At 43.1% G+C, this 26,703-nt stretch overlaps 1 long non-coding RNA gene across 5 annotated transcripts in view; it reads left to right on the top strand.

The window, feature by feature from the left end:
* Nucleotides 1-8,377: 8,377 nt before the first annotated feature.
* Nucleotides 8,378-26,703, top strand: part of LOC133059447 (uncharacterized) — a 50,128-nt gene continuing 31,802 nt past the window's right edge. Inside the window, exon 1 of one of the 5 annotated variants that reach the window (XR_009693558.1) lies at nt 8,378-8,461. This is a non-coding gene — a long non-coding RNA (uncharacterized LOC133059447). Of the gene's footprint in view, nt 8,462-23,197; nt 23,392-26,703 lie in introns of those variants that run through there. The other 4 variants (XR_009693557.1, XR_009693560.1, XR_009693556.1 and 1 more) reach the window with 4 other exon arrangements.

A 26,703-nucleotide genomic window follows, 5' to 3' on the forward strand; every position in this document is an offset into this window, starting at 1 on the left:
GGTCGTTCAATGTAACATAAAATCCCTGACCTAGAGACAAAACATGGAAGGAGGAGTTGATGAGGAACATGCTTTCCAAGTCCTGGGAGGGTCATTATGAATCTTGACGAAACAGTCTAAGAAGACTTAATTAACAGTTTCATTTTCTGTAGTGCCTGAATGATTTAATTTTTTTTTTAATTTATTTTATGCTTTGGCCATGCCTTGTGGCTTGTGGGATCTTAGTTCCCCGACCAGGGATTGAACCCAGGCCTCCACAGTGAAAGCAACAAGTCCTCACCACTGAACTGCCAGGGAACTCCCATGCTTGAGTTTTTTTTAAAAAAAGAACTTATACATGCTTATAATCAGAAAAGAGAAACTAGTTTTATTCAAACGAAAGTAAGATGTGTCAGAAATCCTGTTTTGGCTAATTGACATGGGGAAGTGTTGCAAAGTACATCCTGAAAGCACTGAGCTTTGGAATTACCCAGATCTGGAACCATCAGCCAGCTGTGTGACCTCTGGCAGGGGACACACGTCTCTGAATGTATTTCTCACTCAGAACTGAATGACCACCTTAGAGGATGCTTGCAGGGCCAAATGTGATACTTCTCATAAAGAAAAAAGAAAATATATTGAGCTGCCGTCCACGGTGTCACAAAGAGTTGGACATGACTGGGTGACTGAACAAAAACGGGTACTTTTCTAAGTCCTTTCTGTGTATTGAGTACCTAGTCCCTGGTAAGTACTTAACAAAGAGCCAATATTTTATTATTGGAGCAGAGTTAATGTTTTATCCACTCCATCAGCAAAGAGGTTTTGGATCCAACTTTGCCTGGGTACTGGCTCAACACTGAATTTAGAGAATTTATTAGTCCAAGAACCAGCCCAGATTTCAAACAAGGGTTAAATTATATCCCATATTTTTATTTAACAAAGCTTTTTGTTAACCATGTTTTCCAGGTCCTGTGTGCATCATACATGCTCCTCTTTATTCTGAAGACAGTGCCCCCTCCTGGCCCTCTGCAGGCTTCCCTGGTGGCTCAGCCGGTAAAGAATCCGCCTGCAATGCAGGAGACCTGGGTTTGATCCCTGGGTCGGGAAGATCCCCTTGGAGAAGGTAATAGCAACCCACTCCAGTATTCTCGCCTGGAGAATCCCATGGACACAGGAGCCTGGTGGGCTACAGCCCATGGAGTGTACAATGTGGCTGGGAAGAGACACAAACAAGAAAAAAAATTATAAAAGCAGGTGGAAGAGAATGGGGAGAATGGGGAGTTAGAGTTTCATGGGTACAAAGTATCAGTTTGGGAAGATGAAAAGTTCTAGAGGTTGATGGTGCAGATGGTTGTACAACAACGTGAATGTATTTAGTGCCACTGGGCTACAGACTTAAAAATAGTTATTATGGTCAGTTTTATGTTATGTATATTTTATCACAATTTTTGTTTTTTCTAAGGCAGATGGAAGCACGGGGCAGACAGCCATGTGGCTCTTTTGTTGGTTGTTTTAGCCACTAAGTCGTGTCCGACTCTTTGAGACTCTATGGACTGTAGCCTGCCAGGCTCCTTTGTCTATGGGATTTCCCAGACAAGAATACTGAAGTGGGTTGCCATGTCCTTCTTCAGGGCATCTTCCCAATCCAGGGATGGAATCCATGTCTCCTGAATTGGCAGGTGGATTCTTTACTGCTGAGACACCAGGAAAGCTCAAAAGGCTGCAAGAGTCAATGAATAATTACAGTGATGTTTGGTTTAACAGGTAAACACAAACTATGCTGCCAAATTAAAAAAAAAAAATTTACATTTCTTTAGCAGATGAAGAATCTGATTCCAAATTTAATGATTTCTAAATAAGGTGAGAAAAACAAAATATATCCCTCCATCAAGCAAATTAATATCTTTTGAGAAAGATAATATTCTAAAATTTCAGCAAAATCAAGTAACAATAAATGTAAGTTTCAACTGACCTAACTGCTAGCCAAAGTCAGCATTTTAACAGTGACTGTACATATGATGCTGACAGAATAAATCTTCCTCTCATTTATAAACTGAAAAGAAAGCCAAGAATTTTAAACACCTATATTAGAACTAGGTGCACACTTGGTCTCATAAGAAGGACATTTAAATTACTACAGCACTTTAAAAAGTATGTCAATTTCTTCTCCTATCTGATCAGGATTTTCAGAGCACTGTTTCTTTGCTAAAAATTCGTGCTTATCAAGTTAGAGTTTTAGAACCTGTGTGTGCATGCTTAGTCGTATCCTACTCTTTGCAACCCCATGGACTGCAGCCCACCAGGCTCCCATCTGTGGAATTTTCCAGGCAAGAATACTGCAGTGGGTTGCTATTTCAGTACACAGTTTTGTAAAACGTGCCACATCCTTAGATTATTTTTACATTAAATAAAGAACATCAATAATTAACCAGATGAATACACCTGATTACCAACTTAATCTTAACTGTGGACTCTGTTACATATGTTTGCAATATAATGAAACCTACTTCAGTTCAGTTCAGTTCAGTTGCTCAGTCGTGTCCAACCCTTTCTGATCCCATGAACCGCAGCACACCAGGCCTCCCTGTCCATCACCAACTGTCGGAGTCTACCCAAACCCATGTCCATTGACTCGGTGATGCCATCCAATCATCTCATCCTCTGTCGTCCCCTTTTCCTCTTGCCCTCAATCTTTCCCAGCATCAGGGTTTTTTCCAATGAGTCAGCTCTTCGCATAAGGTGGTCAAAGTATTGCAGTTACAGCTTCAACATCAGTCCTTCCAATGAACATCCAGGACTGATCTGCTTTAGGATGGACTGGTTGGATCTCCTTGCAGTCCAAGGGACTCTCAAGAGTCTTCTCCAACACCACAGTTCAAAAGCATCAATTCTTCGGCGCTCAGCTTTATAGTCCAATTCTCACATCCATACATGGCTACTGGAAAAACCATAGCCTTGACTAGACGGACCTTTGTTGACAAAATAATGTCTCTGCTTTTTAATATGCTGCTGGGTTGGTCATAACTTTCCTTCCAAGGAGTAAGCGTCTTTTAATTTCATGGCTGCAGTCACCATCTGCAGTGATTTTGGAGCCCCCCAAAATAAAGTCTGCCACTGTTTCCACTGTTTCCCCATCTATTTCCCATGAAGTGATGGGACCGGATGCCATGATCTTGGTTTTCTGAATGTTGAGCTTTAAGCCAACTTTTTCACTCTCCTCTTTCAATTTCATCAAGAGGCTCTTTAGTTCCTCTTCACTTTCTGCCATAAGGGTGGTGTCATCTGCATATCTGAGGTTATTGATATTTCTCCCAGCAATCTTGATTCCAGCTCGTGCTTCTTCCAGCCCAGTGTTTCTCATGATGTACTCTGTATATAAGTTAAATAAGTAGGGTGACAATATACAGCCTTGATGTACTCCTTTTCCTATGCTTACTGACCTGCATACAGGTTTCTCAAGAAGCAGGTCAGGTGGTCTGGTATTCCCATCTCCTTCAGAATTTTCCACAGTTTATTGTGATCCACACAGTCAAAAGCTTTGGCATAGTCAATAAAGCAGAAATAGATGTTTTTCTGAAACTCTCTTGCTTTTTCTATGACCCAGCAGATGTTGGTGATTTGATCTATGGTTCCTCTGCCTTTTCTAAAACCAGATTGAACATCTGGGAAGTTCGCGGTTCACGTCTTGCTGAAGCCTGGCTTGGAGAATTTTGAGCATTACTTTACTAGGGTGTGAGATGAGTGCAACTGTGCGGTAGTTTGAGCATTCTTTGCCATTGCCTTTCTTTGGGATTGGAATGAAAATGACCTTTTCCAGTCCTGTGGCCACTGCTGAGTTTTCCAAATTTGCTGGCATATTGAGTGCAGCACTTTCACAGCATCATCATTTAGGATTTGAAATAGCTCAACAGGAATTCTATCACCTCCACTAGCTTTGTTCATAGTGATGAAATCTACTAATAATTTGCTAAAGCATACTTAGGTAAATATAGATAATTGCATAGCTATTTATTAAAATAAAGGGTATTGCTCAAGCATCATAACACAAAATAGTATGAATATGTTTTATGTGAACTGTTCACTGTATTTTTCAGGATTAAAGAGAAAGCAAAAAAGAAAAAAAAAGAGAGAGAGAGAGAAAGCAATAAGGAGAAAGTGAGAAAAGCAATGTCAATGAGCATTTCAAACTACCCTTAATTAGGGTTCCTAACCCCAGATCTTTGTACCTGGGGCAGGTAAAATTACCTTTATTGTCATGAAACTTAGCGTGTCCTTCAATTATTACTGTAGGCAACAAGCCACATTTAACCACACTTCTGTGATTTAATCACTAACAGAAATCATGTATTTTCATGTTGCTTTATGACTGTTAGACTCTCAGTATCTTGCTTATGTTCATTATGATGGCTTGTAAACTGCCTCTATCTCATGCATCATATGATAAAGAAGTAAATACATCATTCAACTTGTTAAATCTTGTGTCTTCCCTGGTGGCTCAGACGGTAAAGAATCTGCCTGTAATGCAGGAGACCCCGGTTGGGAAGATCCCTTGGAGAAATGAATGGCTACCCACTCCAGTATTCTTGCCTAGAGAATTCCATGGACAGAGGAGTCTGGTGGACTACAGTCCATGGGGTTGCAAAGAATCGGACATGACTGACTAACTATATTGTTGTAGCTATTTTTATACAATTGGCTTCCTTTGTAATCCTACTTATACTATATATTTTGAAACAGTATTCTGAGAATTCAGCCTGAGATCTCAACTAACTGCTAAGGGGTTCATGGCACTAAGAAAGAAATCCTTGTCTAAATACATCTTAGGTTAAGTTTATGGCCACAGTGACTAGACAAGTAGCTTAACTATCCAAAACCAAAGTATCCGTAAGTACAGTTAGTTTGTAATGAACTAAATGAAAAATACCTTTTCTGTACTTTCAGGCTATCTATGTTATATATCTAAATATAAGCTGATATTAACAGTCTTATGAAACCAAGTTATTACACCAAATGAAATGAAATGGGACACAAGAAGGAATTATTCATTTTGTCAATTTCCAAACCAGATCCCCTCATAAAATCACAAAGCTACCCTAACATTACAGAAAATAACGCAAAACTTTAAAAAAAAGTCCTTTGATGCCCATTTAAGAAAGCCGTGATGAAAGAGCAAAATGTAGAGAAAAACATGTGCTGCATTTAGGTCTTTGGTTCAATTCTCACGGTCACTAATATTGTCCTGTACTCAGTCCTGGCTCTCAAGGCCACTGTGACCTGGACTCAGTAACTTAACATTTCTTTCTCCTTTTTCTTTTCTATGTGTATCTTCTACTCTTATCAACCTGTGACCACACCAGGGTCATTTCCATCTCCATCCTTTGTTCTCTTAACTGTAGCAATATATGTTTCACTTGTCATTCAAGTTAGGGCTATGCAAACTTGGTCCTCACTGAGCCCTCTCCTGGTCTGATAGGATCCTTGACCAACAACTGATTTAGCACTTAGTTCATCACCTGTTCCATAACTCTTTCATGCACTGTGTGATAGTCTTACTATGAACATTAACTCTGTTTGTGCATGCATGCATGTTCAGTTGCTTCCGTTGTGTCCAACTCTTTTCAGCCCTGTGGACTGTAACCCCCCAGATTCCTCTGTCCATGGGATTTTCCAGGCAAGAATACTGGAGTGTGTGCCCATGCCCTCCTCCAGGGGATCTTCCCTAGCCAGGGATCCAACCTGCATCTCCTGTGTCTCCTGCATTACAGCTGAGTTTTTTACCGCTGAGCTACCAGGGAAGCCCCTAGCTCTCTGTTCACTATGGACAAAACCTAAAGTTCCTGGAAAGACATAACAGTCCACAGTTAACTGACTAATATGGGTAAAAGGATGTCTAAAACTGCTACTAAACTAACACTCTGCACAAAAACACTAAATGCTGACAATTAAGTCACCACTTCTTAAAAAAGCCTTGTTAAGGCCTATAAGGCAACACAGCAGAGTTGCTAAGATTCACACTATCTATGCAACCTCACAAGTCACTTTTTTTCAACCTCGACTACCATCTCAGGTGACTATTTCTACATTATCTCTTGAGCACGTATATTTTAATATCTAATTTTAAACCTTTAATCCACTAGGTTCTCCACTGGAATTTTCATTCTTTTCCTAGTATAAACAAGTCTTACAAAGCACAGCTCAAGATCCACCTCTTCCATAAGTCCTTCCTTCCCCAGCTAAGAGTACGCTCTCCATAGGACCTGGACATAAAGGGTCTCATCAATTGTCATCGAGTATTTCCTTGCACTATTTAAATGACCAAATGAGCCATGGTAACTAAACTGAGAGCTGAACCTACCCTGTGTGTGTGTGTGCTATTCGCTTCAGTCACGTACAACTCTGTGTGACCCTACAGATGGTAGCCTGCCAGGCTCCTCTGGCCATGGGATTCTCCAGGCAAGAATATTGGAGTGGGTTGCCATACCCTCCTCCAGGGGATCTTCCCCACCCAGGGATCGAACCTGCACCTCTTATGACTCCTGCATTGGCAGGCGGGTTCTTTACCACTAGTTCCACCTGGGAAGCCAAACCTACCCTATGACCCAGGAATTCTATCCACAGGGAAGTGCAATTCCATGTTCCCACAGGAGGGAGAACCATCCTGGGGCCAAACTGGGCATTTGGCATGTTCTCTATTCAGGAATAGGAGCACCCTGACCCTGTCCTCAGAGACCAAGCCTGGGAAGGGGACCTGTGTAGATTCTGAGGGTGGCTACGTGACGTCTGAGGCTCAGTCCCAAAAGCAAACGAAAGGCCCCTGGGGCAAGAAAAATTTCAAGACATAGATGACAGAGCATAAAACCAACTGCAGGCCCTTCTGAGTATGGAACCTGTGCAACTGTACAGGTTGCATGGCTGAGAAGGGGCCACTGGTGGGGACAGTTCCCAACTAAGTACTATGGGGAAAGATGACCGAGGAAGAGAGAGAGAGAGACTGAGAGAGAACTTTTCTAGAAATTTTTATTCAAGTATAACACACAGGAAAGTGCATGAATCCTGACTACACAGCTTGGTGAATTTTCACAAAGTAAATTTGTGTAACCAGCCCCTAGATGAAGAAGCAGAACATCACCTGCACCCCAGAGGTCCCCCCTCCTGCTTCTCATGGGTACCACTATCCCAACTTCTAGTGGGTTATTTTTGCCTGTTTGCAGACTTTATATGAATGGGTATCACATGGCATGTTTTCCATTATGTCTGGCTTTTTTCACTCTATTCCGTGTTTCTGTTTCTGAGGTGCAGCCATGCTGCTGTGTGTGGCCACAGCTGTAAACTCTCCAACTGGTGATACCAAGGGGCAGAGAGGACGTGGGGCAATCGGACTTCTCATGTATTGCTGGTGGGAGTGGACAGTGATGCAGCTACTTTGGAGAACTGAGTACTGATGCTGCTGCTTCTGCTGCTAAGTTGCCTCAATCGCGTCTGACTCTGTGCGACCCCATAGATGGCAGCCCACCAGGCTCCTCTGTCCCTGGGATTCTCCAGGCAAGAATACTGGAGTGGGTTGCCATTTCCTTCTCCAATGAGTACTAATATCTAGTAAAGTTGACCCAGAACCTCCACTGTTTTTTTTTTGTTTTTTTTTTTTAGTATTTATCTTTATCTCTTTGGCTGTACCAGCTCTTAGTTGCAACTTGTGAACTCTTGATTGTGGTATGTGGGATCTAGGTCCCTGATCTTTTGGATCGAACCTGCATTGGGAGTGCAGAGTCTGGGACTCTGGGATGTCCCCTCCTAGATACATCCATGACAGAAATGCACATGCTACCCCGAAACAACATTAGTAAAACTTCCTTACATCAGGACTATTTGTAACAGACAAAGACTCGAAAACTTGAAACTACTCAAATGCCCCAGAACAATGAGTAAATAAATAAATAGTAATATATTCACAAAATGGATATTTTTTCCCCCCTGAGAGTCTGAATATTTGTTTATTTACAAAGTCTATTTACCCTCTTGTGTGGCCTGGGTGTGCAACACGGGGACACGGATGATAAACTTCGTCTTGAGTGAAAATGCAGGCACTACATGCTAAGAGAGATGGACAGAACTGAGGGCCCCAGTCTCAGGAGCTATCAGGAGAGCAGTTCTAAGCAACATATTTAAGAGACGAAGAATTTTCACAAGAGACACTCACACCTGTCTATGTTTGGAAACTCAGTTCCCACAAATCTGCCCCCAACCTGGCAAGAGAATTTGCGTTATGGAAATATTGTGCGTGTGCATTTGGTGATTCCCAAGAGCAAAGAGCAAGTACGTGAACACACCCTCATTCCCAGAGCCACACCCTCTGCCTGGAATCAACCAGGGCAAAGTCTAGCCCCCACTCTGTGTTTGGGCTCCAAGTTTCCTGGAGGGATGTCTTCTTTCTCCTCAATGAGAGGTCCCTAAGAGACTGTGACCTCACTCTTTCTCAAGCCAGGTAAGGATCAAGGACCAAAGTCCCGCAGTCAGAAGGTCTTAGTCTTTTGGGGGAATTTCCTGGCGGTCCAGCGATTAGGACTCAGCTGCCTATTGTGGCAGCCTGGCCTGGGTTCGATCCATGGTGGGAGACTAAGATCCTGCAAGCTGCTCAGCATGGCCTATATATATAAATAAAAGAATATATATATATATATATATATATATATATATAAAAGAATATATATATTCTTTTGGTTCCTGTGCAAAATGACTGAATTTAGGTCTTGCACCTGAAGTGCTCAATGAATCTCAATCTCCATTTACACTTCCCTGTCTCAGTTACTTTTTCTCTCCCCTTAGTGGCTCCCAGAATCTCTCCTCCCTCAGCTGTTTGTAGGTCTCTACAGCAAGTAGCTGACTCAGGTGGTCATGATGACGACCTGGCTTTGACCTTTGCACTACAGCCCAGCTTCTCCGCCCCAGAGGGCATATTGAGAATAGTAAGAACAACAACAGCCATTTGTGAAATGTTCACCATCTGTCAGGCCCTGTAATAAGAGCTTTTACATGGATTATTTATTTTTAGCCCATAATAATGTTTATAAAGTATATAGCGTTATTTTGCAGATATGGAAAGTGAATGCTCAAAATGATAAAACAAAACGCTTAAGGGACACTGCTAAATGGCAGATTAAAATCAGTCTGTCTCCAGAACATGTTGTCAACCATGGCACCCCATTGTTCTTCTGAACCTCAATTTTCACAGTCGTACAATGGGAATTTCAACAAAAAAAATTAATCAGTCACTCTAAGAAAGAAATGGAAACTTTTACTCAAACCAAACTGAGGATTATAACCCAGGAACAGCTTCTTACAAAAGTCTGGGGACTGTTCCACCCATTAGAGGTCAAAGCACAGTTATATAAGTTTTTGAGACAGAAAAGTGAAAGTATTAGTTGCTCAATCATGTCTGATTCTTTTGTGACCCCACAGCCCACCAGTCAGCAGCCCACCAGCTCCTCTGTCCATGGAATTCTCCAGTCAAGAATACTGGAGTGGGTAGTTATTCCCTCCTCCAGCTTATCTTCCTGACCCAGGGATCGAACCCAGGTCTCCTGCATTGTAGGCAGATTCTTTACCATCTGAGCCAACACAGGTGTACATTAATAACGTTTTATTGATGGGTGACACAAAGCAGGTGGTGGATCATGGGTCAGGGTGGCCCTTTATAAGATCAAAAAGGAAGGTTATCTTTTAAGGAGTTGTCTTGGTGTTAGGAGAATGTTGCTCTTTATGGTTGAGCAGGTGAAAGCATGTAACTCAGATTGGGATTTGAACCTATGGTCTTTTAACTGAGATCACACACCTGGTGTCAGGATTTAATGAAACGTGGGTTCTCAATGTCTCATGGCAGAAAGAATTCAGTGAGACAGAGTGATAGGTAAAAGTGGATTTATTTAGACAGAAACACACTCCACAGACAGTGTGGACCATCCCAGAAGGCGGGAGTGGCACCAGAGTATGGGGTTGTCAGTTTTTACAGGGGTGGGTAATTTCACAGGCCAATGAGTGGGAGGAGTATTCCAACTATATGGGGGAAGGGGTGAGAATTTCCAGAAGTTGGGCCACTGCCCACTTTTTGACCTTTCTGGTCGGCCTTGGAACTGTCATGGTGCCTGTGGGTGTGTTACTTAACTTGCCGATGTGTTACAACGAGAGTATACGGAGGCTCAAGACCTAGTGGAAGTCAACTTGTCCACCATCTTGGGCCTACTTGGTTCTAATCCGCTTATGTTGTCTTTTCTGGCTATGTCAGTTTTTTAAAGGTTGTGCCCTGCCCCTGCCCTCATTTCACAGGTATTTCTGCCAATGGGGAGGCTTGGTTGATGCACAATCCACAGTAGAGGGGAGAGAGGTGGCCAAAGGGCAGAGGAAATTATTTGTGTTTAAATTTTCCTTAACTTGCCTTAGAATATGAATAGTTATTTGATACTGACCTTTCAGAATCACTGGGAAACTTTGAGGAGGCAATTCACGTGTGCACTTAGCCCAGGGCACACGGCAGGCACGTGGGCACAGGCAATGTTAAATCTAGAGAAGCCCACAGTAGGGTCTCACCTGAGGGACTCAGGTCCTCAGCTCTCTCATGGAGCTTGCTCCAAGCCAAACAGTATAAGTGAAGCCAGCTAGAATAAGCCTGCACTCCTCTTTCCTGTGAACTAAGGTAGACGTTGCTCTGCTCCTAACTCACCCTTCTGGGACTCTGGCAGGCACTTGAACTCTCTGTATCAAAGAAGAAAGCTCTTGGTGGCTTACGGCAGCATTTCTCACCTTGACTGTGTTGACATTTTAGATGATTATTTGTCGTGTGGACTGTTCTGTGTGTTGTGAAATGTTTAGCCGCATCCCTGGCCTCTACTCACTAGATGCTACCAGAAGTAACTCCCTTGGGTTATGAAAACCAAAAATGTCCAGACATTGCCAAAGAGCCACTGGATGTCATTACCCCCAGCTGAGAACCTCTGGCTTCCACAGTAATGACATGTAATTATCTAACCCAACCAGGAGTCCCTGAGGGTAGCTACAGTTCTGGGTTTGGTGCAGAACTTAGTGATACCAACAGGGATCAGGTTTGTTCTGGTGCTTATCACCTCATGATCACAAGGTGGCTGCCACAGACCCCACTGCACCAGCATCACAATCCCATTCAAAGGCAGACAAGAGGGGCAAAGTTATCATGTCCTTTGTGGCTTCACCTTTAATCTGATGAGTTTTCCCAGACACTTCAAAGCAGATCTCTTTTATGTCTTATTGGCCAAAACTAGTTTTCTGCCCACCCCTAGCTGCATGGGCTTCCCTTTTGTGGCTCAGCTGGTAAAGAATCCACCTGCAATGCGGGAGACCTGGGTTCAATCCCTGGGTTGGGAAGATCCCCTGGAGAAGGGAAAGGCTACCCACTCCAGTATTCTTGCCTGAAGAGTTCCATGGACATAGGAGCCTGGTGGGCTATAGTCCATGGATTGCAAAGAGTCAGACAGGACTGAAGCAACTTAGCACGCACAAGCCTATCATGCAAATGACAATGCAAACATCTCCTTGTTCCTCCAACAACGTGATCTGATCCCTCTGACCATGGACATGCTGTTCTCTTTACCCAGAATGTTCTTCTTGCCATCTGCCTTTATCCATCTTCACATGGTCAATTCCTTCTCACTTTGTAGGTCTCTGCTTAGATGGAACTGAAACACTTTAACCTCAGACTGGGACTTGAACCTATGTGCCAGGACTTGAACCCAGCAAAAACCCAGTTTGAGACTCTAACCCAGATGGCTAGGACTCAAACCCAGCCAAAACCCACTGTCTTCCAACTGAGATCACACACCTACCTTTAGGACCTAGTGAAACTCAGGTTCTTGATGTCTCATTGCAGGAAGAATTCAGTGAGAGACAAAATGATAGGTAGGAAGTGGATTTATTCAGAGAGAAACACACTCCACGGAGTGTGGACCATCACAGAGGGTGAGTGCACCCTCAAAATGTGGTGTGGTTAGATTTTTATGCGCTGGGTAATTTCATAGGCTAATGAGTGGGAGGATTATTCCAACTATTTTGGGGAAGTGTTAGTCACTCGGTCATGTCCGGCTCTTTGTGACCCCATGGACTGTAGCCTGCCACCCCCTCTGTCCATGGGATTCTCCAGGCAAGAGCACTGGAGTGGGTTTCCATGCACCTCCCTCCCCACCCTATCCCTCTGGGTTGTCCCATAGCACTGGCTTTGGGTGCCTTGCTTCATGCATTGAACTTGCACTGGTCATGTATTTTATATATTGTAATATACATGTTTCAATGTTATTCTTTCAAAGCATCCCACCCTCGCCTTCTCACTCAGAGTCCAAAAGTCTGTTCTTTACATCTGTGTCTCTTTTGTTGCCCTGCATGTAGTATTATCATTACTGGCTTTCTAAATTCCATATATATTTGTTAATATCCAGTATTTGTGTTTCTCTTTCTGACTTCACTCTGTATAATAGGATCCAGTTTCATCCACCTCATTAGAACTGACTCAAATGCATTTCTTTTTATAGCTGAATAACATTCCATTGTGTATATGTACCACAACTTCCTTATCCATTCATCTGCTGATGGACATCTAGGTTGCTTCCATGTCCTAGCTATTGTCAATGGTGCTGCAATGAACATTGGGGTGCATGTGTCTCTTTCAATTCTGGTTTCCTCAGGATGTATGCCCAGCAGTGGGATTGCTGGGTCATATGGTAGTTCTATTCCCAGTTTTTCAAGGAATCTCCACATTGTTCTCCATAGTGGCTGTACCAGTTTGCATTCCCACCAAGAGGGTTCCCCTTTCTCCACAACGTCTCCAGCTCTCCAGCATTTATTGCTCTCCAATATTTATTGTTTGTAGACTTTTTCATGACAGCCATTCTAACACGAGAGATGATACCTCATTGTGGCTGTGATTTGCATTTCTCTAATAATGAGTGATATGGAGCAACTTGTGAAATACTATTCTTAAAAACATTTTTTTTTCAACCATCTGAAAAATGTAACAACCACTCTCAAAGACTCTCAGGGCATACAAAAACAGGTGACAAATGATAGTTTGCTGACCCTGGTAATACTGAGGGTCATATGCTTCCGGTTTTCCAAGCTACTCTCAGGGATGCAGAAGAATCACTTAGGGCAATGATGCATGCGTGCTAAGCCACTTCAGTCTTGTCCAACTCTTTGCAACCCGATAGGCTGTAGCCTGCCAGGCTCCTCTGTCCAGGAGGTTACCCAGGCAAGAATACTGGAGTGGGGTGTTATTTCTTCCTCCAGGGGATCTTCCCAACCCAGGGACCAAATCTGTGTCTCCTGTGGCTCCTGCATTGGCAGGTGGGCTTTTTTTTTTTTTTACCACTAGCATCATCTGGGAAGCTCAGGGCAATAATGGTGCAGAGAAAAGTGGGGCATAAGAGGATGATCCCAGAGAATTTGACTTTGGAGGCCAGTGGGATTTGATTACAGAACTTCCACAGGACTGGGGGAAACAGACTCTTGGAGGGCACAAACAAAACCTTGTGTGCACCAGGAACCAGGAGAAAGGAGCAGTGTCCTCACAAGAGAGTGAGCCAGACTTGCCTGTGAGTGTCCAGGAGTATCCAGCGGAGGCATGGGTTGACAGTAGCCTACTGTTGGGTCCAGGCACTGAATATAACAGTGCGGGCAGGCATAAGTCCTTTTGAAGGAAGTTGCCATTTCCCCTACCATAGTTTGGCCTCAGGCCTAACAACAGGGAGGGAACACAGCCCTGCCCATCAACAGAAAATTGGATTAAAGATTTACTGAGCATGGGCCTGCCCATCAGAACAAGACACAGATCCCGCCCCCCACACACACACCCCCGCCCCACAGTTAGTCTCTCCTATCAGGAAGCTTCCACAAGCCTCTTATCCTTATCCATCAGAGGGCAGAGAGAATTAAAACCACAGTCACAGAAAACTAACCAAACTGATCACATACATCACAGCTTTGTCTCACTCAATGAAACTATGAGCCATGCCATGTAGGGCCACCCAAGACAGAAGGGTCATGGTGGAGAGTTCTGACAAAACGTGGTCCACTGGAGAAGGGAATGGCAAACCACTTCAATATTCTTGCCCTGAGAACCCCATGAACAGTATGAAAAGGCAAAAAGATATGACACTGAAAGATGAACTCCTCAGGTTAGTAAGTGCCCAATATGCTACTGGAAAAGACTGGAGAAATAGAAATAACTCCAGAAAGAATGAAGAGATAGAGCCAAAGTGAAAACAATGCCCAGTTGTTGATGTGACATGATGGAAGTAAAGTCCAATGCTGTAAAGAACAATATTGCATAGGAACCTGGAATGTTAGGTCCCTGAATCAAGGTAAATTGGAAGTGGTCAAACAGAAGATGGCAAGAGTGAACATCAACATTTTAGGAATCAGTGAACTAAAATGGACCAGAATGGGTGAATTTAACTCACATGACCATTATATCTACTACTGTGGGTAAGAATCTCTTAGAAGAAATGGAGTAGCCCTCATGGTCAACAAATGAGTCCGAAATGCAGTACTTGGGTGCAATCTCAAAAGTGACAGAATGATCTCTGTTCATTTCCAAGGCAAACCATTCAATATCACAGTAATCCAAGTCTATGCCCCAACCACTAATGCCAAAGAAGCTGAAGTTGAACAGTTCTATAATGACCTACAAGACCTTCTAGAACTAACTCCCCCAAAAGATGTCCTTTTCATCATAGGGGACTGGAATGCAAAAGTAGGAAGTCAAGAGATACCTGGAGTAACACGCAAGTTTGGCCTTGGAGTACAAAATGAAGCAGGGCAAAGGCTAACAGAGTTTTGCCAAGAGAACACATAGGTCATAGCAACACCCTCTTCCAGCAACACAAGAGATGACTTTACACATGGACATCACCAGATGGTCAACACCAAAATCAGATGGATTATATTCTTTGCAGCCTAAGATGGAGAAGCTCTATACAGTCATCAAAAACAAGACCAGGAGCTGACTGTGGCTCAGATCATGAACTCCTTATTGCAAAATTTAGACTTAAATTGAAGAAAGTAGAGAAAACCACTAGACCATTCAGGTATGACATAAATCAATCCCTTACGATTATACAGTGGAAGTGACAAATAGTTTCAAGGGATTAGATCTGATAGATATAGTGCCTGAAAAGCTATGGACGGAGATTTGAAATACTGTACAGGAGGCAGTGATCAAAACTATCCCCAAGAAAAAGAAATGCAAAAAGGCGGCATGGTTGTCTGAGGAGGCCTTACAAATAGCTGAGAAAAGAAGAGAAGCAAAAGGCAAAGGAGAAAGGGAAAGATATGTCCATCTGAATGCAGAGTTCCAAAGAATAGCAAGGAGAGATAAGAAAGCCTTCCTCAGGGATCAATGCAAAGAAATAGAGGAAAACAATAGAATTGGAAAGACTAGAGATTTCTGCAAGAAAATTAGAGATACCAAAGGGACATTTCATGCAAAGATGGGCACAATAAAGGACAGAAAAGGTATGAACCTAACAAAAGCAGAAGATTTTAAGAAGAGGTGGCACGAATACACAGAAGAACTATACAGAAAAGGTCTTAATGACCCAGATAACCATGATGGTGTGATCACTCAGCTAGAGCCAGACATCCTGGAATGCAAGTCAAGTGGGCCTTAAGAAGCATTGCTATGAACAAAGCTAGTGGAAATGGTGGAATTACAGTTGAGCTATTTCAAATCCTAAAAGATGAGGCTGTGAAAGGGCTGCACTCAATATGCTAGCAAATTTGGAAAACTTAGCAGTGGCCACAGGACTAGAAAAGGTCAGTTTTCATTACAATCCCAAAGGCAATGCCAAAGAATGTACAAACTACTACACAATTGTACTCATCTCACATGCCAGCAAAGTAATGCTCAAAATTCTCCAACTAGGCTTCAACAGTATGTGAATAGAGAACTTCCAGATGTTCAAGCTGGATTTAGAAAAGGCAGAGGAACCAGAGATCAAATTGCCAACATCCGTTGGATCATAGAAAAAGCAAGAGAATTCCAGAAAAACATCTACTTCTGCTTTATTGACTACGCCAAAGCTTCTGACTGTGTGGATCACAGTAAATTGTGGAAAATTCTGAAAGAGATGGGAATACCAGACCACCTTACCTGTCTCCTGAGAAATCTGTATGCAGGTCAAGAAGCAACAGTTAGAGTCAGACATGGAACGATAGACTGGTTCCAAATTGAGAAAGGAGTACATCAAGGCTGTGTATTGTCATCCTGCTTATTTAACTTACATGCAGAGTATATCATGGGAAATGCTGGGCTGGGTGAAGCACAAGCTGCAATCAAGATTGCTGGGAGAAATATCAATAACCTCAGATATGCAGATGACACCACCCTTATGGCAGAAAGTGAAGAGGAACTAAAGAGCCTCTTGATGAAATTGAAAGAGGAGACTGAAAAAGTTGGCTTAAAGCTCAACATTCAGAAAACGTCCATACTCTGCAGGCAGATAGGGAATATACAGAGTGGTACAGCCATTCTGGACAACAATCAGGCCGTGTTAGTGAGAACTGATGTCTACTTTCCAGGGACTAGCAATTCCACTCCTAGCCATTCTCACAAAGCTGTTTAAGGGCACAAGCTGTGAAAAGAAGAGAAGTGAAAAGCAAAGGAGAAAAGGAAAGATATTCCCATTTGGATGCAGAGTTCCAAAGAATAGCAAGGAGAGAGAAAAAAGCCTGCCTCAGTGATCAGTGCAAAGAAATAGAGGAAAACAATAGAATGGGAAAGACTAGAGATCTCATCAAGAAAATTAGAGATACCGAGAGAACATTTCATGCAAAGATGGGCTCAATAAAGGACAGAAATAGTATCGACCTGATAGAAGCAGAAGATATTAAGAAGAGATGGCAAGAATACACAGAACTGTACAAAAAAGATCCTCATGACCCAGTTAATCATGATGGTGTGATCACTCACCTAGAGCCAGACATCCTGGAATGTGAAGTCAAGTGGGGCTTAGAAAGCATCACTACGAACAAAGCTAGTGGAGGTGATGGAATCCCAGTTGAGCTATTTCAAGTCCTAAAAGATGATGCTGTGAAAGTGCTGCACTCAATATGCCAGCAAATTTGGAAAACTCAGCAGTGGCCACAGGATTGGAAAAGGTCAGTTTTCATTCCAATCCCAAAGAAAGGAAATGCCAAAGAATGCTCAAACTACCACACAATTGCACTCATCTCACACGCTAGTAAAGTAATGCTCAAAATTCTCCAAGCCAGGCTTCAGCAATACGTGAACCGTGAACTTCCAGATGTTCAAGCTGGTTGTAGAAAAGGCAGAGGAACCAGAAATCAAATTGCCAACATCTGCTGGATTATCGAAAAAGCAAGAGTTCCAGAAAAATATCTCTTTCTGCTTTATTGACTATGCCAAAGCTTTTGACTGTGTGGATCACAATAAACTGTGGAAAATTCTGAAGGAGATGGGAATACCAGACCACCTGACCTGCTTCTTGAGAAATCTGTATGCAGGTCAGGAAGCAACAGTTAGAACTGGACATGGAACAGCAGACTGGTTCCAAATTGAGAAAGGAGTACGTCAAGGCTGAATATTTTCAGTTCAGTTCAGTTGCTCAGTTGTGTCCGACTCTTTGCAACCCCATGGAACACATCACGTGAGGCCTCCCTGTCCATCACCAACTGCCGGAGTCTACCCAAACCCATGTCCATCGAGTCGGTGATGCCATCCAGCCATCTCATCCTCTATCGTCCCCTTCTCCTCCTGCCCACAATCTTTCCCAGCATTAGGGTTTTTTCCAATGAGTCAACTCTTGCCATGAGGTAGTCAAAGTATTAGAGTTTCAGCTTCAACATCAGTCCTTCCAATGAACACCCAGGACTGATCTCCTTTAGGATGGACTGGTTGGATCTTCTTCCAGTCCAAGGGACTCTCAAGAGTCTTCTCCAACACCACAGTTCAAAAGCATCAATTCTTCGGTGCTCAGCTTTCTTCACCATCCAACTCACATCCATACATTACTACTGGAAAAACCATAGCCTTGACTATATGGACCTTTGTTGGCAAAGCAATGTCTCTGCTTTTAAATATGCTATCCAGGTTGGTCATAACTTTCCTTCCAAGGAGTAAGCGTCTTTTAATTTCATGGCTGCAGTCACTATATATACTGTCACCCTGCTTATTTAGCTTATATGCAGAGTACATCATGAGAAACACTGGGCTGGATGAAGCACAAGCTGGAATCAAGATTGCTGGGAGAAATATCAATAACCTCAGATATGCAGATGACACCACCCTTATGGCAGAAAGTGAAGAGGAACTAAAGAGCCTCTTAATGAAAGTGAAAGAGGAGAGTGAAAAAATTGGCTTAAAACTCAACGTTCAGGAAACTAAAATTATGGCATTCGGTTCCATCACTTCATGGCAAGTAGATGGGGAAACAGTGGAAACAGTGGTTGACTTTATTTTTTGGGCTACAAAATCACTGCAGATGGTGATTGCAGCCATGAAATTAAAAGATGCTTACTCCTTGGAAGGAAAGTTATGATCAACCTAGAGAGCATATTAAAAAGCAGAGACATTACTTTGCCAACAAAGGTCCGTCTAGTCAAAGCTATGGTTTTTCCAGTAGTCATGTATGGATGTGAGAGTTGGACTATAAAGAAAGCTGAGGACAGAAGAATTGATGCTTTTGAACTGTGGTGTTGGAGAAGACTCTTGAGAGTCCCTTGGACTGCAAGGAGATCCAACCAGGACTGATGTTGAAGCTGAAACTCTAATACTTTGACCACCTCATGGCAAGAGCTGACTCATTTGAAAAGACCCTGATGCTGGGAAAGATTGAAGGCAGGAGGAGAAGGGGACAACAGAGGATGAGATGATTGGATGGCATCACCGAGTCAATGGACATGAGTTTGGGAATTGGTGATGGACAGGGAGGCCTGGTGTGCTGCAGTTCATGGGGTCACAAAGAGTCAGACACGACTGAGTGACTGAACTGAACTGAACTGGAGTGAACTGAAACAAGTATATCCATGGCAGCACCATTTGTGGTAGCAGGGAGTTGAAAGATCCTGGAAGAAGGACAGATAAGTGGATGGACACCCTGGAGAATTATTTACACATTAGAAGCAACCAATAGCAATGTGGAAGTATATTAGAGATGTAGTGTTTACTGGGGGGGGAAAAAGTAAAAAACAGAATGAGATGAACCAAATAACATTATGTAAATTAAAAATAGAAACTGGAAAGACAACAATGCCAGCTTTGTAAGAACACAGGCAAAAAGATACACTTTCAGCAGTAAGCAGGATTCCTCAGGGGGAGAAAGACATATATGGCATAAATACATACAGGCATCCCCCAAGACAGTGCAGAAGGGATTGTCTTCCCGGGATCCAGAGCCATCCCCAAAGACAACCACATAAATGAAAGATGGTTCTCCTGAGGGCTGGCAAAAGGATTCTAGCTGCAAATGCTGTGGAATCCACATCTCTATCTAGCCATAGTGAAGTCACTCAGTTGTGTCTGACTCTTTGTGACCCCATGGGCTATAGCCTACCAGGCGCCTCCGTCCATGGGATTTTCCAGGCAAGATTACTGGAGGGGGTTGCCATTTCCTTCTCCAGGGGATCTTCCCGACCCAGGGATGGAACCCAGGTCTCCCGAATTGTAGGCAGACACTTTACCATCTGAGCCATCAGGGAAGTCCCCTATCTAGCCATACCTAGTCACAAATGGGGTGCAACAGACATTTCTGTCTGGCCATATTTTGGGATCCCCAACCTGATGATTGCCATGCCAAGTTCTCAGGACACAAAATGAAACAAACAAGAAGGTAACAGCTACCTCAGGAAAGAAAAGATAAATAACCAATGGATCTGGATTCCAAAAGGAAGGGACAACATGAAATTCTATTTTCTTCTCTTTCTTGCGATAGACAGATTGAGGAGAGCTGACTCTAAAAGAATTCTGACCCTTCACTTGGTCATTGCGTTTTCCTAGGATCCAATTTTTAGGCTCTAAAGTGAGTGGGGTTTAAAATATAGTATAATTCTGGTATTTACCAAAATTTGGCAAGGCTTTCCATTACTTTTGCTTGTTTTCTTGGCCATGCCACATAGCATATGCGCTCTTAGTTCCCGGCCAGGGATCAAACTTATGCCCCTTGAATTGGATGCTCAGAGTTTTAACCACTGGACCACCAGGGAACTCCCTCCATTACTCTTCAATTTAGTTTCCCCTTGGCTATTTAAGGGAATAATTGGTAGCAGTTTACCAGAAAACCCCTCAGAATCCTGTCAAATCTGGGACAGACACATGTGGGGGCCATTCTTTGAGGGTAGATATGAGGATAACTAATTCAGTGGATTTTTGTTTACAGTCCTATAGTCTCTTCAGAGTGGAAAGGCGATTCAGATGAGAATTAGTAGAATGAGTACCCAAGTCAAGGAGGACAGAGGGCAGGAGTAGGCGTTATATCAGTCTCATAGTCTTTTGTTATAGGTACTTCTTATATCTTTAATTTTTTATTAGCCTTTCCCAATGAATCTTTCCATGAAGTTTTCAAATTTTGGAATTTTGAAGTTTTTGGAGGCATCTGCATACTAACTAAAATCTGTATCCATCCTCTTTGATTCGGGAACACTTGCCTTTAAGCACATCTCTTAAATGAATGATCTTGTCTAATTGGAACAGCCTTCATAGTGGCCAGTATAATTCTAGGTTGTCATCAGTAAGATTAGTCCATTCACATGTGGAGACACTGTAATTTTTTAAACATAAAACTGGCTGGGGTTCCTAAAGAGGGGCCAACCTTAAAGCATTTAGATGACTAGGATCCCATTTTTGGAGTTTTTCCCCCAAGAGCAAACACAAAAAGTCCTGGATAGCCAATGGGATATGCTTAGGGTTGGGACTTCAGTTTTGTTTCACAGGGTGCCTTTCATGGGATACTTCTTTTTTCTGGCAGACAGCCTTTGCCTTCTTTGTCCAACCTGTGCCCAGGTGTCCCTTGTTACCTGAAATTTTCTTGTGAGTGGTAAGTGGCCTATTGGGAAATTTGCTCACTTGTGACCACCTTATCCTTACACAGGAGTCTTGTGCCTTGAGGACGGTTGTCTCTCATATACAAGTGGCGAGCACTCTGGCAGCATTTAGGTGTTCAATCTGTGTCCGCCAATTTTAGTTTTTGGTTTGCTCTCAGGAAAATCCAAATGTATTCTAATTCAGAAACTAAAAGATCACTCACTGGAAGGACAATCTGTCCTTATCCAAATCCTAAATAAATCTGGAGAGCTTGATCTAAGGGAGGGAGCCTGAAACCCAAGAGCAGACTCGTCAAGCCAGAAGAGGTGACTCTAAGAAGCCCTGAGCATAAGGGGCCCAGCACAGGTACTTGCTCAATGATGAGAGTCACTGTCCCTCCTGAGGTGCTCTCCCTTGGATCCCACTTCCGACACCATGGAATGTCAACCTAAACAAGGAGGTAAACTGAGGCAATCTCAAATTACCAGAAACTTTAGATTTGAGAGTAGCAGAGGAATTGCAATTTGGGAAATGCATGCTGTACATGCTGAATTAATTGAAGGTTTGGGAAGGAGTCTATTTATGGGCAAGGAGTGCAAAGACGGGGAAGTCCAGCCAGAGACCAAGCAGTAAGCTTATTGGCCTGAGAACGGGGAGAGATTCTTGACAAATGTTCATTGGTAAGATGTCTCAGTCTCCTGTAAATCAGACATTTAATGGAAACCAATTTCTCTTCTCTTTTTTTAAAAAAAATACTTAAGTTCAGACTGGATCTTTCCTTGGGGCACACTGACTCTCTAGTTGTGGTGTGGCCTCAGCAGTTGCCATGTGGGCTTAATTGCTCCACAGCATGTGAGAACTTAGCTCCCCAAACTGGGATCAAACATGAGTCCCCTGCAATGCAAGGTGGATTCTTAACCACTGGACCACCAGGGAAGTCCCAGACTCTCTGTTCTGAAGTTGTTATTCAGCACATGTGTGAGGTTCTCCATTTCATATTTTCATTCATTTCATATTGAAATCCTTTATAGATATGGATGATACAGATATAGATATAGGAAGGCAATATTGTTATCACTTATAAAAATACAGCCAGAAAATTGGAACCTCCTAAAAACTCAGAATAACACAAGAGTCTGTGTGCCAAATAAATGCACACAAAAAAAGTCATTTTTCTATTTACTGTTACTTAATTTTCTATTTACTGCATTTCTATATAACCTATTAGAAGATATAGCAGAAAATATCCTAGCCACGGTAGCAATTTTTAAATATTCTAGTTACCCCTAAGAAGAAATGCATGAGATCCATAAATGATATAAAAGATGTGAGAAAATTTAGAAACATCCATGAAAAAACTGTCAACTCTGTTAATTCATAATCCATCATATATCCAGTTAAAATTCAAAAGAAATTGACACAGAATTTTTAAATTGACAAAAATGTCCCTGGCCATATATCACTGGAAAAGTAGCAAGTGAGTTTACACATTTTTGGAAAAGAAAAATAACTAAGATGAGGAGGGGATGTTTTCTCTTCTAGATAGTAAATGTATTATAAACAAAGAAGTAAATCAGGCTGCATCCACAAGAATTAATGGGCAAATCAATCAAGAAAAAAAATAAGCTCTGAAGCCATACAAAATAATATACAAATTTATTGAGAAAGAAAGCTCACAAACCAAAAAGAAGAGGGGACTGATGATGCAGTAAATGATGTTGGAGAAACTGGCCAGAAATCAGAGGAGGATCGGTTTAGATCTACACTTTATACTGTAGTGTAAAATATTTTCCAGACGCATTAGAGCATTACGTATAATAATTCTACCTAAAAAAAAAAAAAAAAAAAGCAAACAAAAAAACTTGGGGAAAAAAAAGGTAGATAACTAAATCGGGATGAAGGACTTTATAAGAATAGAAACAATAACCAGACGCTCGCTCCGCGGGGCGCACTTGGCGGCCGCAGCCGAGGTTTCGCCCGGGAAGAGACGCCCGACGCGGCCGCGCTCAGGGCCCGCCGCCCAGACCGCGGTGTCGCGACCAGACGCCGAGGAGGCAGCGATTCCAGCCTCGGGACCCCGAGCGCGCCCCTGGCTGCTTCCAGCCGCTCCCTCCTTCCTTTCCTAGCCGCAGGCCCCGCTCGGTGCCGGACGACGCCGAGGGCTGCCGGCCTGGGTACAGAGGAGCCCTGCCCTCAGCCGCGGCAGCTCGGCGCCCGCCCTGCCGCGGGCCTCTCCGTCGGCGCGGGACGCCTCGCGGGCTGAGGCGGCGGCAGCTCCTCCGGCTCCCTCTCGGCCGCGGGCGGGGACCTCCGGACGCCGCTGAGGAGATTCCAGCCGGGGTTCGCGGGGGCGCAGAGCGGTGAGTGCGCGGCTTCCCCGCGCCGGGCTCCACCCCCAGCCGCCGCCCGCGTCCACCCACCCCTCTCGGCCGCCGGCGGGTTTCGACCTCGCGTCCCCGGCTCCGCCGGCTCCTTTCCCGCCACCCGGGCCTCCCCGCGCCCGGCCCCCGCCGCCCGAGCGTCCCTTCCGGGCACGTGGGCTCACTCACGGCCGCTCCCTGCCCGAACCCCAGCCAGCTCCTGGCTCTTAGGCCGGCTGGTCAGCTCCGTGAGGCCCACCCGGGAAGCCCCGCTCCGGATCCGGCCTCTCCGTCCTTCAGGGAGTGTGCGGTCTGCGCGCTGCTTTCCCCAGAGCCTTGGCCCCCAGAGTCTTGTGGAAGGAGGGAAGTGGAGGTCCTGGGTGCTACTTGGGTTGTTTCCACCTGGATGGGGAGCTGGTGTGGGTGATGGAGGATGTGGCTTCCCCTGTAGCTCAGTCGGTCAAGAATCTGCCTGCAATGCAGAGTCGGACACGACTGAGCCACTAAAAGACCAACCATGGAGGATGTCTGTTTGGATTGAAGGCGACTTGAGGATGGAGTGGTTGGGGAGTGAGCGAGCGGTGGGAGCACTGGCGATTTTTACCCCTGGGGTTAGGCTGTGGCCTGTTGGAAAACCTCCTTTCCTTCTCTTGACTTGCATCCTTGACAGTTCTTTCGGCAGCGTTGAAGCCTTTCCCAATCTGTGCAATTGTTTATTTTTATTTTACTTACTAGGCTGCGCTGGGTCTTAGTTGTGGCAGGGAATGTGGGATCTAGTTCCCTGACCAGGGATTGAACCAGGTTCGCTGCATTGGGTGTGCAGTCTTAGCCACTGGACCACAGGGGAAGTCATGGTACAGTGTAATTCCTTGGTCTACTTGGAATTTTTCATACTTTTCCTCTCCTTTTTCTCGTCTCAACACGAAGCAGTATGATTCTCCTCAGAGTGGTGCAAACAAGAATTACTGGGGAAATGTTAATTATTCCATTTCTTCATGAGTATTTTCCAATTATATATTTAAGATATCTGTAAGAGAAGACTTTAGAATAAGGGACATCTTTGTTTTGTAGGATGTCTTTTGGGGTTAGGAGTAATAGAGAAGGAATAGATTCATTATCTAGTTATCTCAATTAGATTTAAGTATGTACTGCTTTATGTATTCCTTTCAGTTAGACCTGGGAAATAATTTTTCTCCTTTCATACATAATCTTTTCTCCCTGCCCCCTTACTAGGTCTCTGCTTTTTTTTTCCTGAAGTAAATATAAACTTGTTTCATTCTGTTTTTAATTTTTTTTTTTTTAATTATCAAAGTGTGATACATTTACAGGAGACTTGGAAAACACAGAATAAGTAAACTTGTTTCTTGAAGGAAATAATGTAGTTAGACCTATGAGGTTGATCCTTGTCCAGGCATTTTATGACAATTTCAGGACACTGCCATATATAAAATATAGTCTATTAGTCACTATTATTAAATAGGGATCTAAAATACTTATTGTGCACTCCAAGGATGTTATTGCCTATCCTGTATTTTGATGCAGAGCTATTTAGTTTGTATGAAAAATCCATTGATCTCTGTCCTAGAAAGATTTTAGAATGAATAGAGATCATAACTTAAGTATCTGCATGTTTCCTTTGAATTTCTTGAGTTGTATTTTAATATTTATTTATTGACTGTCCTGGGTCTTAGTTGCTGCACAAGGGACCTTCCATCTTCATTGTTGCATGCAGGATCTTTAGTTGTGGCATGCAAATTCTTGGTTGCAGCATGTGGGATCTAGTCCCCTGACCAGGGATCAAACTGGGGCCCCTCCATTGGGAGTCCAGAGTCTTAGCCAGTGGACCACCAGGGAAGTCCCTTTTGAGTTATATTTTAATTCACATTGCAGAGTTTTATGGCTTATCATTTCTTAATTTAAGTCTTTTACTAACTTCCCTTCCTTCCACCATAATTCCTGAAGCTATCTTATATGTTTTTTAAAAGTATACTTGATTTTGTTCAGAACAGTTTTAGATTTACAAAAAAAATTAAGATCATGCAGATAGCCCCACCCAGTTTCCCCTGTTATTAACATCTTACATTAGTATGGTACAGTTGTTACAATTAATGAACCAATCTTGATACATTATTAATTACAGTCTGTAGCCTATTCAGATTTCCTTCTTCTTTTTTTTTCCCTATTTCAGTATTCCATTCAGGATATTTTTTACTCTTCTTTTTAAAAAATTTATTTATTTGGATGCACCAGGTCTTAGTTGCGGTATTCGTCATCCTTAGTTGTGGCATGTGGGATATAGTTTCCTGAACCAGGGATGGAACCTGGGCCTCCTGCACTGGGAGCATGGAGTCTTAACCACTGGACGACCAAAGGAAGTCCCTCCATTTAGGATACCATGTTACATTTGGTTGTCCTATCTCCTTAGGCACCTGTTAATTTTTTTTTAATATTGTGTTTACAAACTTTTTAACTCTGTAGAACTGTGAGGTTAATTATCTTATGAGGCTACTGTATTGCTAAGTAATGCCATTCATAGCTTTAACAATGAAAGATTGATCTCTATTTTCACTGGCAGTGTCTGTAATTTTCTTATATGTTAGCAAAGGTCTGCAGAATCTATGTCATCTTGATGTAGCTCTTCATGAATTTTTTATTTTTAGGTTTTAGAATTCCACAGCCCAGCTTTCAAGGACTGCTGCTGCTGCTAAGTCACTTCAGTCATGTCTGACTCTGTGCGACCCCATAGACAGCAGCCCACTAGACTCCTCTGTCCCTGGAATTCTCCAGGCAAGAACACTGGAGTGGGTTGCCATTTCCTTCTCTGACGCATGCATGCATGCTAAGTCACTTCAGTTGTGTCCAACTTTACTCGACCCTACGGACAGCAGCCCACCAGGCTCCTCCATCCACAGGATTCTCTAGGCAAGATGACTGGAGTGGGTTGCCATTTCCTTCTCCATTTCAAGGACTAATCTGTGGCAAAGTTTTGTTTGTCTCCTTAATAGAATTTACCACACTTACGATTCTTATTATTTTGTGTTTGTCTATTTCCCACAGCAGAATGCAAGTCCCATGATGATTAAAAACTATTATTTTTGTTGTTGTTCATTGTTTCCCAGTGCCTAGAAGAGTGCCAGGCTTGTTGTGGGTACTCAGATAATTCAGTGACTGAATGGTGGTTGAATCTAATAGTAACCAAAGCTAGTAGTCATCTTTGCTATGGTGAAGTCTACATTTTTTCCTTATGCAATCAATAGTTTAACATTTTATACTTACATTTTTTTATTGTATACAGGGTTACTCCAGATGTTT

Source organism: Dama dama, chromosome 7 (genome assembly GCF_033118175.1).
Source record: "Dama dama isolate Ldn47 chromosome 7, ASM3311817v1, whole genome shotgun sequence".
Lineage (NCBI taxonomy): Eukaryota > Metazoa > Chordata > Mammalia > Artiodactyla > Cervidae > Dama > Dama dama.